General features: G+C 42.9%; 1 long non-coding RNA gene across 1 annotated transcript; it reads left to right on the forward strand.

Annotated features, from left to right (window-relative positions):
- The first annotated feature begins 661 nt into the window (after nucleotides 1–661).
- On the forward strand, nucleotides 662–15,148 carry LOC139050112 (uncharacterized). Its single transcript, XR_011508793.1, has 4 exons — nucleotides 662–753; nucleotides 2,160–2,268; nucleotides 10,475–10,534; nucleotides 15,033–15,148. It is a non-coding gene; the product is annotated as an uncharacterized lncRNA (long non-coding RNA).
- Nucleotides 15,149–15,555: the final 407 nt, after the last annotated feature.

Consider the following 15,555-nt stretch of genomic DNA (forward strand, 5'->3'; position numbering starts at 1 on the left):
TGCGACAGAACATGGTAACCCACTGCGTAGTTCCTGCCCAGCCTATTAGTGCCTTGTTTTACCAGAACGAAAGCCTACAGTAAATACAAGGCGATAAGCAAGGAGCAGAAAGTTCCTGCTTGCTTTTCATCTACCTGCAACGGCTGTCAGCCCTATTCAGTGCGCTCAACCCAGTTCTGTGACAGGAAGAACCTGAATTTAGGCGGAAAATGTTGTCAGTCGTGATGAAAAATAACAAACCCATATTTACTGCTTGCTCTACACTGTAAAAAATTTCCGTAATTTTACGGTGAAACCTGCTGTAAAAATTACGTAGACCGTTCAGTTTCATGAAAAACGGAGGAATTCTACGTAAAAAAACGGACGTGAGCTCTGTTTTTGAAATACGGAAAACCGTCCGTAATTTCATGTGGAGGGCAACTGAGCATGTTGAGAGCGAAAAATCACCACGCAACGAATATAAAGAAAAGACACGGCCCACGTTTACCAGCTGTTACATAATATCACCATAGGTAACGCTGCTTGAACATTATTCGTAGGCGAATCGTAAGTACGCACACACAAACGGAAGAGGTTTAATGGTGGCGCTGCTTACCACCCTTCATCGCTTCTACACGACGGGTTGCATTTCTCCGCCGCAACAGTACAGAGTAGACAGTGGCTGGAAATGGCGGTGTGTGGTGGTGGTAGACCTGTTGCATTTGGGATTTCACTGAGAGAATAAGAAGGAATCGACGATGGACTGCTACGCAAGTAAGTGATTTAAGTGTCCTTTTTGTTGGTGCACGTCGCGCGTGCGAAATGCACCGCGATGGCCGCTGACGGGCTCAACTGTGTTGTGTGAGCATGCCCTGTCAATGCCCTGTAACGACATTCCCGCTTGGCCGTAAGGATTGATAAAGCCGCGGCATTGCGAGTCTGTGATAAATGGCGTAGCGTTTGTTGTGCTGATTTCATATAGAGTACATTGAGGCGCGTAGGCAACATCAGCGACGATGTCGTCTGTAGCAGTTCGTTATCGGCTGTATGTGGCAGCTGGTTTACTGACGTTGGCATTCCAGTTTTGCAATGTGTTGTGATGTGTTCTTGGCATTCCAAAATAAAGTGAAGTTACTGTTCTCCTTAGCAATCTCTCACGGCGCGTTGTAACACTATGTTAGCCGTATTCGGCGACGCATTGCATCACAGCGAAATTCTATTTTTCCTTAAGCTTAGGACGCCGTGTGCTTGGCGTGCATAATCGCTGTGTTCATACCCGTAATTGAAAGACTGCTTCTGGAATTGAAAGTCTGCGTGTGTATGAAGACCTCAAGGAGCATGTTGCATGCGATGCCCCTACATCACAGTGAATGGACGGTGTAGCGTGCTTGCTGCCGTAACCTCGTGCGGTCTGCAGTGTTAGGTAACACTGGTGTAACACGGTGCCTTGGAACACTTTGGGATCGAGCCCGAGCAATCCTGCGCGATCGCACTTGAAAGTGTCCGCGTGATACCCATTAAAAGTCGCTGGAGAAGAAATTGATTATTTTGCTAGCTGGTAATCGGCATCAGATGTTTCGCGAATTTTTGTTTTTGTTTTGTTTTTACTTCATACAGCTACCAGACTGACTATCAACGTTCTGACGCAATACGTCAGCATTTAACGTAATCTGGGAGTGGATTGCCACGTAAATTTAGCCCATCTGCGGCCGTATTTGTAAAGCAAGTGCATGTGATAAGTAATTTTTAACGTAACCTTGACACGGAATAGCGGTGCCCAAAAGTGTGTAATGGACATCCAAAGTTACAAATGTTCCAAACTGATATAAAAAAATCAAAAGATGTGTCAGCACTGATGTTAAAGGCTGGTTCTAATACTGACTGTCTCTAATTGCGTAGACTAATTTTCAGCATATAGGCATCAATACAATAATTATTCTAAAATACATGGTGCGAGTTATGTAGAGCAAAATGTCTGCTGTTTTGCCGAATAGAAGGTGCTTCATGAAGTCTTTTCTTTAAATGAGTTGAACGATACAATTGAAGACACCAAGCGATACCACAGCAATCGGTAATTCGGTGACAAGCTTATGTGCAAGAGTATTTGTATATGAAAATGTTTTTGCTTTACTGTGGACGACCGGTCTGAAAATACCTGATATTATTTGCTTCAATTGCAGCTATTGCACCAGTGAAGGATGTCTGTGTGCCGGTTTGTGCACAATTTCTCAGCCAGCGGGCCTGAGAAAGTGTGCCACAGCAGTCTGTGTAGTGGTGCTCTTTGTTCTGGTAAGCTGTGCCATTCTGTTGTATATCTGTCTTGCATATGCAGTCTTATTAGACAGTGATTGCAAATGTTGGTAGAGTGACGAGGCCTATGCAAGTAGAGTAATTTTTGCAGGTGCATTCAAAGGATAATTGATGATTTGTTTTCCTGTGGCAACAAATTGGTTCAGTATGAGCACGTCAACTTGAAAGGGATATTGTTTCATACCTGACTTGGTTGCACATATGAGTGGTGTTTAAAAAACACTTATAGTGCCAGAGTTCAAGACTTGAGGCAACAGATAAAACACGCACCAATAAAATAACTGTTTGTCTAGTGTTGGCTTAATGAGTATGCAACAACACTGCACACTGATCGTTAGCACTGTCATGGCTCCATGGTAACTAAGATTAGCCACGAATAAGCTCACTGCGAGCTAGTGTTGAGCTAACTATAACAGGTGAGTATGCGATGATGTAATTAAGTGCAACATTGGAAGGCAACGTAACAGTGTAAAATTATGGCCTGAGCTCGCAGCTACGTTGCGTGGTCAGGCGACCAAAAGATATGAATATTTAAAAGGGAACGAACAGTGCTACTGCCAGTACGAAGTGACAGCGTTGTACACAGCAATGTATTCTCTTTGTCCTGTCTGTAGCCCTGTTCGGTTTCCTTCTAAACATGCACCAACAAGCAGCCCAATTCAGAACGCTCCGGCAGGTTGATCTGAATACTTCAATTTGCCAAGCAGGTTAAGTGATGACACGCTAGCATAGTGGGAGCTATTCTGAAAGTTATGTCTGCTATGAAAATGTGTCATGAAGATACTTCACTGCTAAAAATTTGGTGTACCACTGCACAAAGCGGCATCAATAGCTATGTTGCTCCCCCATGTTGTGTCAAGGGTCTGTGCATGTTTTGTAAGATAATCCTTGAGTCGTCGGCCGGTTTGTCCTACATGATTGCGGCTGCAGTACAGTGGCATATTGTAAACAGCACCAACCGTAGTACCTATGAACTCCAGCACATACTTTTTGATGTAAACTTCACATGTTGCCCTGGTCCGGTTAGCATTTTGTACGTGCCCAGATTGCTTGGCACTGAAAATAAAAAGGTAGTTTCAACTCTCTGAGTAATTTGCTTGAGCCTTTGTGTACAAATTGCATAACAGTCATAGGCCTTGGCTTTCTCGAAGTTGTCTGACCTGAGACGTCAGCTAAATTCAACTCCATTAAATGCTTCTTGGCAATGCATGCTAAAAGGCAGTGCGAACGCACTGTTGAAAGCAAACGTACTTGGTTATGGAGGCTCCCCTCCATGTCGGGGTGGTACGAAGTGTTAAATGTGCTCTCCGGTGTTCCTGCAGCAACACCATGCTTCAGTGTTCAGGTGCACCAATAGAAAAGGTAGAAACACCTTTGAGTGCAGGGAATAGCTCCAGCTCTATGCTCACCACAGAAAATCTTCAGGCCCAGATAGTGGAGCTTGCCTTTCAGTAGTAGTTTTGCTTACTTGAACATGCGTGGCACTTTGTAGGAAACATTAAAAAGTTGCTCAACCACTTTAATTGCGACTTTTCACTGCCGAGAACACTGTCAGCTAGTCGTAAAACACTAGCTGCTGTAAGAACCAGCGTAGTAAAGGTATTCTGCTTCATTGGAAACTTTCTACCCTATATGACGTGAAGTAAGCCTACTAAATGGGTTGAGTGATTTGTTTTCTGTCTTCTCTACAGTGCTAGATGAGCTCATGGAAAGGGGAAAACTACATTTCAATGGATGAAGTGCCAACAGAGACAGCACAGTCAGAAAGAACAAAGACAGTACAAGGTGCTACTTGCAACTGTTTATTGAGGTCAAAAGCACTGAATATATAGCCATGGGGAGAGGGGGAAGAAAAAAGAAAGAAGCACTGATTACGTGAATGCACATGTGCAAAAATATGGAAGAGGCATATGAAGGGAATCATAAGATTAACCAAAATCTAAAACTTATCTAAAAACATGCGTTCATTTCTGTAAATAGTCGGGACAGGGTGTCGACACAGGCGTCCCCTCTTTTCTTAGTCTGGTTGGCCTCCAAAAGTTCACATGCCACAGTGTCTTTGCTTTTAAACATGATTGTTGTATCAGGAAGCCTTGCTTCACGTGCTTGCTTATTCTCATTCTCACATGCCTTGCAATGAAGCAGCAAGTTTGAGCCATAACCATTTTTGAGTGAAAGCTTGTGCTCCTGCAGGCATTCATTAATACATCGGCCAGTTTGTCCGGTTTACTCCTTCCCACACTTCAGTGGTATGCAGTATACGACCCCTTCTCCGTACTTCACAAAAGGTTTTGTGTGTTAATTAGAACACTCTACTTTCTTAGTCATCATATCCAATCAGACGGCACAAAGTAGCAAGTTTTTGGGGCTCGGAAGAAACCACAGGAATTTTGTATTTCACGATGACATGTGTAATATTATGCGCTGCTTTGTGAGAATACGATATCACCACTGGTTTAGCTTTCTTTTCCGATGTTTGACCTTCTTCACTGCTTCAGTTTCTTTCTTTATGCACCTTCTTCAACAACGCCTCCGAAACTTTGCTCAAAACCAAACAAGGAAAGCCAGCTTTCTTCAACTTCAAAATCTGTTCGTCAAAGGTTTTGTGTGCCTTATGACAGCACAATTCTTTAAGGGTAAATTCAAGACACATAGTGGCAATCGCACGTTTAACAGTCTTGGAGTGCATAGACATATACTGCAACAATTAATTGCAGGGTTGGTATACCGACCTCGTGCCCACAAGGAATTTCTGCCGTATCCAGTGGCGATACCGTATTCTCACGAAGTGGCGGTAATCTTAAACACGTCGCCGCAATATATAAAATTCCTGTGGTTTTTTCTGCGCCCCGAAAGCTTGCTACTTTGTGCCGCCTGATTGGATCTCATGACTCTAAAAGTAGAGTGTTCTATTAAACATACAAATCCTTTTGTGAACTGTGAAGAAGCGGTCGTATGCCGTGGAAGTGTGGGAAAGAGTATATGGGGCAAACTGGCCGATGTATTAGTGAACACCTGTGGGAGCACAAGCTTTCGCTGAAAAATAGTTATGGCTCAAACTTGCCACTTCATTGCAAGGCCTGCAAGAATGAGAATAAGCAAGTATGTGAAGCAAGGCTTTATGATACAACGATCGTGCTTAAAAGCAAATACACTGTGGCACATGAACTGTTGGAGGCCAACCAGGTTAAGAATAGAGGGGATGCCTGTGTCTGAATATTTACACAAGTGAATGCATGTTTTCAGATAAGTTTTAGATTTTGGCTAATCTTATGATTCCCTTCATCTTCTGTGTTCTCGCGCGTGTGCCTTCACACAAGCAATGCTTCTGTTTTTTTCTTCCCCTTCTCCCCATGGCTACATATTCAGCTGCTTTTGACCTCAATAAACAGTTGCAAGTAGCGCCTTGTCCTGTCTTTGTTCTGTCTTACTGTGTTGTCTCTGTTGGCGCTTCATCTTCTGAAAGCCCTGCACCAAGTAGCCCCACGTGTTCTACTGGAAAACTACCACTAGACAGTGATCTTCCATTTCTTGACCTCATTATTTTCTTTGGTGAGTGTCATGTGCGCTGCATCTATGCCCCATCTTTTAAGGAGGGAATTCTGCCTTTCGCATCAGCGCACTGTTCGGCTGTGAAGCTCTGTCACAGAAGCACGAAATAGCATCCTCAACAAGTCGAGGAGAACTTCTATACCCAGGTCTAACATTGGCCTACAGTGGTGTGACCACTGTTAGATCACATTTAGAACGTCAGCCATAGTCTCAAAAAGACTGTTGGGAGAGCTAGAACATTTATTTGTCACGTCAAGCAATCTGGGTTCAAAAAGGTGAATCAGACCAGGCCTTGACGCAAAGTGTAGCAAGAGGCACATGCAGCAGTTCAAGTGTGTGGTTGTTTACAACATCCCGCTGTCCTGCAGCTGCAACTAGGCAGGACAAATAGGCCTAATATTTATTTGTGTGAGTGTGCGTGTGTGTGTGTGCGTGTGTGTGTGTGTGTGCAATTAACCCAAAGTCTTAGCCTGCGCTTGTGTTGTTTGGCCTTTTCCCGTCTTTTCGTGTTGTCCCCAAGTAATCAGTTGGTGTCACATTCTTATAGAATTTGCAGTTATGAGATTCATGCTTTGGAACATGATCAGAAGCTACCAAATGGATGACATAATCCATCTACATGTGTTGGTGTAGATAAATGTGTCTGTGCAGTAGGAGTAGGGCATCATATGTGCTTGTTTAGCACTTATGCACTTTTGTTTCCAGAGCTTGTGACACAGTGATTCAAACTATGTCTGTAAAAACAGTGCTGCACGTTGCAAGGAAATGTTACAACACTTGTAGGTGAAGCTCGGTGTTGTGAGAGGTTATATAAACTTGCTTTCAACTTGCTTTTTGCAAGTTTCTAGAGCATTTTTTAAAGATGCTTATTTAACTCCCGCGTGCATCGTGTTCATGACTCGCTATGAAACTGTCAACAAGTATGTCCTTTATGCCATCCGTTTCTAAAGATTACATGAATATAATTAACCCTATGAGGGTCGATCTTTTTCACCATATTCGACTGCCCAGGTTCGATTTTTTTTATTGCAGATTCCAATTCTTAGGGACTTATTTCTAAAAAAATTGACCGTAATTTTTCTCGGGTGTCCGTAAAGCGAGAAAAAAATTATTTTGTGTTGGTACATATGTACTCTGTATTCATGAATAGCAATAATAAAAAAGGAAATAAACCTATAAGAGTGAAAAATTTGATACATTGTTATAGTTCAAAGCTTTGAAAATGTGCACACGAGAATACCTTGCAAGACTCAAATGTTCCTGCTCTTACACTAATGTGTTCTATTATGAGCAATATGAAAAGGAACACAGGAACGCGTAGAAAACACCCTCAGACCCAGCTGTATGGGTGATACGCAGCGGCCACCATCGAAAACAAAGTGGAAAGGGGGACGCTGTTCTAACAGCTGTTCGCACTCCCGCCATGCGTCTGCAAAGTGCGGAATTTCGCATCGCCAGAACACTGTTCGATATTGCGTCACTGGTAACCTTTTGCGTCGAATCGTTACAAAAGATAGCACTGTTCCAGACTTCGATATTGGTTTATGGTAAATCTTCTAAACCGGCAAAATATGGTCTTTAAGGGTGAGTTCCAAGTTAGTTTATTGGCACTTGCCGAATATTAAAAAGATATTGAAGCAAATGAAATAAGGCAATAGTGTTATCGCAGCTTATCCTCGTGCTTTATTTTGTTCGTTGGTGGCCTAATAATGCGTCATGCCACCGTCGACTTGAACGATGGCCTCCATTCTTTGAGGCAAAGACGTGTAGAGAGCCTCAATGAATGCGGTATCATGCTGAAGGAGCTTCCACTCATGTTCTATTGCTTCCCATAGTTGGTCGGAGTTCGCCAATTGTAGTGAGCTCTTCGAAAGGTTCACTTTCATACGGCCCCAAACGTGCTCTATAATGTTCATGTCGGCACCCTTCGCGCACCACTGAAGTTGCATTACCCCTCGCTCTTCCAAAAGGCGCGCCACGTCCTTCGATGTGTGAATGGGAGACAAGTCCTGCTGGAAAAAATAACACCCATCTGGGTGCGGCCTGTTCAACACATAAGGGATCATCTGGTGCTCGAGCAGAGTGCAATACGCAACACTGGTGAACCTCCCATCAATTCTCGCCCGTGGGCCTAGGCCTGCGTGGGAAATCGCTCCCCAGATGTTCACAGACACGCGTCCACTGGCGGCCACCTCCTGGATATTCTGCGGACTAAAGCGTGTTTGCGGTCCACCACACTCTCTTTCGTTGGTCCCAGCGGCTCGAGAACGTGGACTCATCAGAGAAAACTACATACTTCTACCCACTCGCTCCAGCTGCGGTGTTCAGTAGCGAACCTCAGGCGAGCCGCTTTGTTGGTTGCGGTGAGCAGAGGTTCCTGTGCGGCGATGCGACTTCGCAGTCCTGCTTCTCTCAGCCTTCATCGTACCATGCTGTCGCTCAAGTTGTTCAAGCCAAGAGCACCTCGAACGTCCTTTGCACTTTGAAATGGTTTGTCGCTGATGGCAGCCACGATGCAAAGGTCTTGGTCGTTCGTTGTCGATCGAGGTCGTGTGCAGTGCGGCGCATCGTTTATGCGTCCTTCGTCTCGGTAAGCCTGGATAATCCGGTTGACCGCTTTCAATGGGCGGCTTGTCACAAGAGCAATATTGCGTTGTGTATAACCTCTTTTAGACATTTCTATTATGTCTTCCCGTTCTTTAAAAGGCACTCGAGGCATCTTGAGGTTACAAATTCAGAGTTGACTGCTCTGCGTGGGCCACTGCAGTGTGCGACGTGAATTTTTCTGAACGAACTTCGTGCAACAAAATCGCGCGAGAGGCAGTTTGTCAATGTTCTTTTTAAAAAATTTTTCTGTATTCTATTCCTCTGTCGTCATTGGTTCGAGCGTCGCCGCTGTTCGAGGTGCCACTGACAACTGAGTGCGTCTATTCAAATAAAGAATCGGTTTGAAATACAGGGCAAACTTTTTCTCAGAGTACTATCAAGCGTTTGCACGAAGAAAAAAAGAGAATGAAAGAAAAGAAAGTGAATCGGTGTAAGTCACTGGCGACGATCTCACCGTCTTATCGGCTGTCGGACGATCCATGACGTAAGCTGCTCCTTTGGAGAAATACCAGCGTGGTGGGAGTGCCAACAGTTAGTGGAAGAGCGCTCTCCTTTTCCCCTTCGTTTTTCACAGCGCCATCCGCGTATCGCTCCGAGTCTGTTTGCCACACGTTCCTGTGTTCCCTTTCATATTGCTTATGATAGTACATCCATAGCCTAATCGAACTGTGTAGGTGCACGCACTCAAGAAAACTGTGCGGTTGTGTGCCCATCAAAAAAGCAAAACGTGTACAAACTTCCGCTAATCTTCATCTTATCGCCAGCCAGATGCAATTAGTTTTCGCGAATCTCAAAAAAAAAAGAAAAGGAGCAACAGAAGGGCATGCACAGCAGCATCCTTCCTATGCGCACCCCTGCGAGCACTAAATGAGCGAGAAACAAGCAGTAGCCTTTTGAGCGATTAGTAACGAGATAGCCATCAGTTTTGCAAGCGCAAGAAGCCAAAACCGCCCGCGAAAACAAAACCCAAACCGCCACCCGCCCGCGCGCACGCCAATGCGCAAGTGGTAGTACATAGACGCGCAGGAGCAAACTAGCGCTAAAACAAACCATGCAACGAAAACAGAGTGAGGCGTTGAAGAGAAATTCCCTGTATTTCCACATAGTGGCAGCACATGACAGAAAAGAAAAGGTTAGGAAATTGTCGCGCTTTTTAAACCTACAGACAGCGCCGTAAATATACGGCATCGACCATTTTTGTACTTCGCGGTGCGGTATATTTACGTCATTGACCCTAGAAGGGTTAAGGAGTCATGCTCCTTGAAACAATTTCCCGTAACAACATTGCAAAATACCAGCTGAGGGTCTCGCATCTCTTGCATATGCTGTTTTGCACATCATACTTTAATAAAACTGCATTTAGTAGCTGCACAGGACAGGCCCCATTTTGTTTTATCACACTTCTTTGTCTTTTCTCCCCCTGCCACAGGTCTTATTTCAACAACTGCTATCTGCAGGCTGTCATAAAATTGCTTCAACATTGTTGACAGATTCCAATATTTTTTTCGAACCATTCTCTCATGTGAACCAAAGAAAATTAACTTGATTAGGCTGACATGAAGATGAATTCGAAATAATTTATTTATTGTACTTGCTTGGTAGCACTGAACTATTTCTTTAATCAATATAATGCTTACAATACACCTTTGTATTGCTGGGTGCCGGTAGAGATATGGTTAGTTATTCACCAGAAAGGATCCCGAATTTTCCACCTTCTTAGTGTAGGTTAGACACTCACTTGTTGCACTTCACAAAGAGCAACTTGTGGTTGCTAGGAAATAAAAGTTTACTGAGAATTTTCATGCATCCAATTTGATTCTGTGTACTAGCATGTTTGTATTAGCATGTATTTCATAGAGTTGAGGCTCCATAAATGTACATTCTGTCATTCAATGTCTGTGACATGGTTAAGCAGGTTGACCATATCTAATTAGAACTTCCTATGTTCTGGGGCACTTGTTTGCAACTTAAATTATGTGGTTTGGTGCTGTCAGTGTAAGCCTAATGTCGTTTTTTGTTCTCCCAGGAAGGACGCAAGCATTGCTGAGGAGCCATTTGACCTGCCGCCACACTAATATTGTATTTGGTAAGGTCTATTACAGATCTTATTTCGTGTAGTACGTGCTATAATTGTGTACAATGTGTTCAAAACTTCAGTAAGTGGGCTGTTCGACAACAGGTGTTTACAAATTAATAATTATAAAAGATGTTCAAGGTCATTAGTGATACAATTGCTGCTCACTGCTGGATTTTTTTCCAAATTAGATGATGAGCCATCCAGCAAGTGCGGCTCTCCTGGCTAATTATACAAACTTTCAAATACGGTTAATTTTTTATCACAAGTGTACAGCAGTTGGGGACAACTGTTCACAGCAACAATTTCATAATATTTACTTACATGCAAAAGTGAGTCAAAGGTCAGGTGTACTTATGAAGTTTTATGAAACAAGTTCATCATCATATTGCTTACTTCATTGGAAAGTTTGTCGTGGAATTCTCACTTCTATGAACAGATAAACAGTTGCCGAACGATGGTCGTCTCTATAGCCAATGTTGGGCAAGAGGTTTGTCTTCAGAGCACTAACTAGGGGCTTCTTTTCCATGCAGCTTGAGCTGACCAGTATGAAGAGATTACATAGGATAGGAACACAAAGCATTAGTAGGCCTCTTCGATTATTAGTCCTTGACAGTCCTGGACTGCTTAGCACTGCTGTCCCGCATTCGATTTTCTCAATCAGCTTCGGACGCCCCATCCACCAGTCCGAGAGCAGCCAGTATCGCATTCGTTTTACCAGAAGTCACAGACTCTGCGGACTCTCAGAGCTGTCAGCAGATATTTGTTCTGACATATGCAAGTAGCTAGCAGACGGCGGCTGTCTTAAAAAGATGCACGCGGGCTTGACGCCATGTTTTAAAAGAGGCTGTGTGTTTATGTGTACTTTGCGCGTTCCAGACAGCAAATATCATGCACTCAGCTATCGCTTTCGTTAAATCGGTGCTTCGTGTGCCATAATGCGAGGTTTTCATGAATGGTCTAATTGCTGCAACCTTAGTCCTTGTGTTTTTTAAGACAAAGCACAGTGATCAGGCGCAAATGCTTGCTTTTCTTGATGTGTTTCGTGAAATCTGTCATGCTCATTGCTATATGCATAGTAAACAGGTAGATTTCGCTTTTCAGATGAGTGAAACTAGTGGACGAGGAAACGTATCATATTGCATGTAGATATTTAATGCTGGTAGCTGGCATGGCATACAGGGTGTTTCACGTAACTTGAGCCAAACATTAAAAATATGCAAATGCCACGTAACTGGACAGAACCAAGGTAATGTTGTTTGCCCTCGCTTCGAGATACTCATTTTTTTTCATTTTGCCAGATTAAATAATTAGTATTCGGTAATTAATCAAATTCTCAAATATTATGATTAATACATGCTACATAAAAGTGTTTTTCCTAGCGTGAAAGAAGCCTGCAAATACACATTAAATTGTTGCGTGACTGTCCATTCGCAGCACTTTGCGTGTATTCGCGAGCTTCTTTCTCGAAAAAACACTTCTACGCAGCATGTTTCGAACAACACAAAGCTGTATGGGGAGCTTTTCATGTTGCTCTACAATTTTCTCATGGACACTTCTAATCTAGTTATAATATTTGAAAAGTTGATTAATTAACGAAGTTGAAATATTTATTTTGGTGGAATGAAAAACTATCTGAGTATCTCCAAGTGACGGCAAACAACATTACCTTGGTTCTGTCGAGCTACGTCACACTTGCATATTTTTATTGTTTGGCTCAAGTTACGTGGGACAACCTGTATAATCAGAGCTTCACCGATTGCTGTTGTCATGTGTGCTGATCCCTTCTGTTACCCAAATTCAAAATTTTGCTTTTGGATGTGCAGGATTAGTAGACAGTGTACACGCGCTTTGTCCTAGACACACGTCAGGCCTTTAGTAGACGGTTTCACGAGCTTTGAGGATATCGGCCTGTGCTTTGTGGGTGAACAGTGATCTGGCACAACCGTGCTTTTGCTTATTTTTGTGTGGCAATGATGCTTAAATTTTACAGGAAATGAATGAGCTGGCCTAAATACAGCGGTTAAGGGGCCCGAAGAGCGAGAGCACGATGTAAACTGAGCTTTGTTAACATGTTCAATGTGCTCAGGCTGCGATTCCATTATGCAAGCTTTATGGTTGTGCCGGCGACATGGCCTCTGAGACTGCATTATTTTAATGACCACGCTACTGAATTTGCTGGGTAGGGCGCAATCTACAAGTAGCTAAAAGCATGAGGTCACGGTATTGAATCCCGTCCACGGTGGCCGCATATCAATGGGGGCAAAATATGAAAACACCCATGTACTTAGATCTAGGTGCACGTTAACGAACCCCAGGTGGTCGAAATTTCCAGAGTCCTCCACTACGGCTTGCCTCGTAATCAGAAAGTGGATTTGGCATGTAAAACCCCATAATTTAAGTAGCTAATAGCGGACAACAACAGCCAGGAGAGCGACCTCCAATCACGGTGCTTTCAAACAAAACCTCGGACAGTCCCAGGCAGCGGGGTCACATGACTGTGATGAGCCCTTCTGTCAATGCTAGCCAGACCAGAAGCCGCAGGTGGTTTGCGGACAGTCTGGGACTGCATAATCGAAGGGGCGCAGTGCTCTCACATACATCATGTCCACTGCGGGATGAAGGCCTTTCCTAGTAATCTATAAATATATATGGCTTGCGCCAACTGAGTCCATCTATGCTTGCACATTTACAAATTTCTTCATGGTGCCTAGTTCTCTACCGTCCTCAACAGCGGCTTTTTAAAATTTATCATGCATATCATTTTTTGTTGTTCTGTTGCTTGTTGAGCAAACCTTCATTCTCAAGCTCCATTTTTATCATGCCAGGTTTCAGTCTCTTAGGTTAGTTTTATCACAATGCAATGATGGTACTTTTAAGACTAATCGTAAGCTATAGACGGTGACTCAGTAATGTGTGACTTAAGTCTTCTAAACAATTTATAGTCTTTAAGTTTTCTTCTACTGATCCAGGACTCCTGTGACTAACTGCCTTAAGTAACATACTTCATTGCCTTCTTGCCCTAGAAAATATAACTGGTGCCTTCTTGCAGGCCTTTAAAGTGGCAACATGTGTACTGCAGACAGTAGGGCATGTTCAGATAAATTCAACTGGACATGCCTGGCGATCGCTTTTAATATTGATTTAAAAGTTTATTTTGCTGCCCGAGCCTGGCGACAATGAAATTAACCTTAGTTTTCCAAGAAAAAAAAAGGTGTCTCTGCAAAAAACAATATAGAATGAACTGTTTAGTTAGAAGCATTTTTCCTGGATTTTACCGAATCTGCATTTTGGATAGATCCGAAGGAAATAGTGTTGTCGCTGCGGGTTTAAAAATATTTTGTACCAGACTGCAGGCCAATAGCAATAATTTCAACTAATTACCACAGAGTATCCCCACAACGGTATAAAGAAGAAAAATTTTGGAACGAAACATTGCACAAATTGACCAAAGTTTTTTTTCTTTGCATTTACTAACTGCACGGAATTTGGCCATCCTGTTGCCATGAGTCGCAGAAATTTGAGCAAATAGCTCTGTCATCATTGGCTCTCAAAATCTACGGGAAGTGCTCATGTTTAGGCATGTTAATGAATTACTCTACTTTAAAATTTTTTAGGAGAGGCTTGATTCATTTCAGAAATTTCTTGAATTAAGCGCATTTACATGAAGCAATGCAATCTAGAAAAATATGTTGCATTATTTGTTTCATTATGGGATTGCAAGTCAAGAAACGGACAGAATAAACAGTACTGCCTGCCAGAGCCATGTATGGGGTCCAGGCATAATTGCAGGCTTCTTTACAAAAAGGGCAAATTTTTTGGTGAACACAGTGCAATATTATAACTTTTTATGAAGATGGGAAGGGTATGTTGATGCACTCACGACCGTAACTTTCAATTTTCACTGCTTGAGTAAAAAGAATATTACACATTGATACTTCTTCCGTGACACAACAAACCATATCCGAAAGGGGCTGACAGCTGTTGTGACACAGTTGTGGTGCAAGCATGGTTTTTTTGTATTGTCGCTATTCTACCAGCCTATCAGCTGGACAATTTCTTTGGCTTGCTTGTTCTGCGTCGGAAGTAAACAACATGCATGGTTTGCGCTTGTTTCAAGAGTGCTTAATTGTTTTGGGAAACAGTAAAATCTGCAAGGTTGTTTAATGGAGCAGTGAAAGTTGAAAACTATGGTCTGCAGTATGTGGCCATGGCAGCTCTACCTAAATATGGGAGATGTAATCTCTGAATGTCATAATGTGCATGTGACATCTTTGACTGTTCCAAGCAAACCATCAATTGACTTGGATCCTTTCTATCTGAAGCTTTTTATGCTATAAGGCTACGAATGAATATATACCAACATGGCTGAGTCTGAACCATTTCTTTTGACAAGAGCACTTGTAGTGACAGTTGTGAATACGAAATCATTGTTTATCTGAGTAACAGTAGTGATGATGATGGTAAATAATTGAACAGCCTTAATTGATTGGTGTTTCTTACTTTTCAGGCAAAGCCGAAGGCCTCTGCAAGCAGCCAGTCATTCCAAGTCTCAACCAATCCTTCCTCTAGTCAGCCAATTTCTAGTGTCTATGCGGAAAGGACTTGCGCAAAACTGGACACGGGACACTAAAAAGGCGACAAGGGCAGGCGTAAACTTCCAACCGGTGTTCATTACAAAAAGGTATGTATATGTACTCTTGCACACTTGATCATAATCTGTTACAATCGTGCAAGTCAAGATGGTCATCACAATTAAACAAGCGCACCAAGGCCTAAGGCGGCTTCCCGCATACAGACCCCAGATATTCAGATTCTTTAACAGTCAGTGCTATAGGGATGGCTTGTTAACACTGTTGCATTCTGCAATAGCCGCTGCCTCAATGATGAGTCTAGTGTTTTCTTTCACACTGCTCGCTATTATTTCTGTTTTTTCAAACAGTCGATGACATTTGCATTGGCAGCAGTGGACTCCAAGGAAACCTCCTTTCCCGTTTTGTACTTTCCGATTATGTTCCTGTAATCTCAAGTTT

The sequence above is a fragment of the Dermacentor albipictus genome, chromosome 9, assembly GCF_038994185.2.
Source record: "Dermacentor albipictus isolate Rhodes 1998 colony chromosome 9, USDA_Dalb.pri_finalv2, whole genome shotgun sequence".
In the NCBI taxonomy this organism is placed as follows: domain Eukaryota; kingdom Metazoa; phylum Arthropoda; class Arachnida; order Ixodida; family Ixodidae; genus Dermacentor; species Dermacentor albipictus.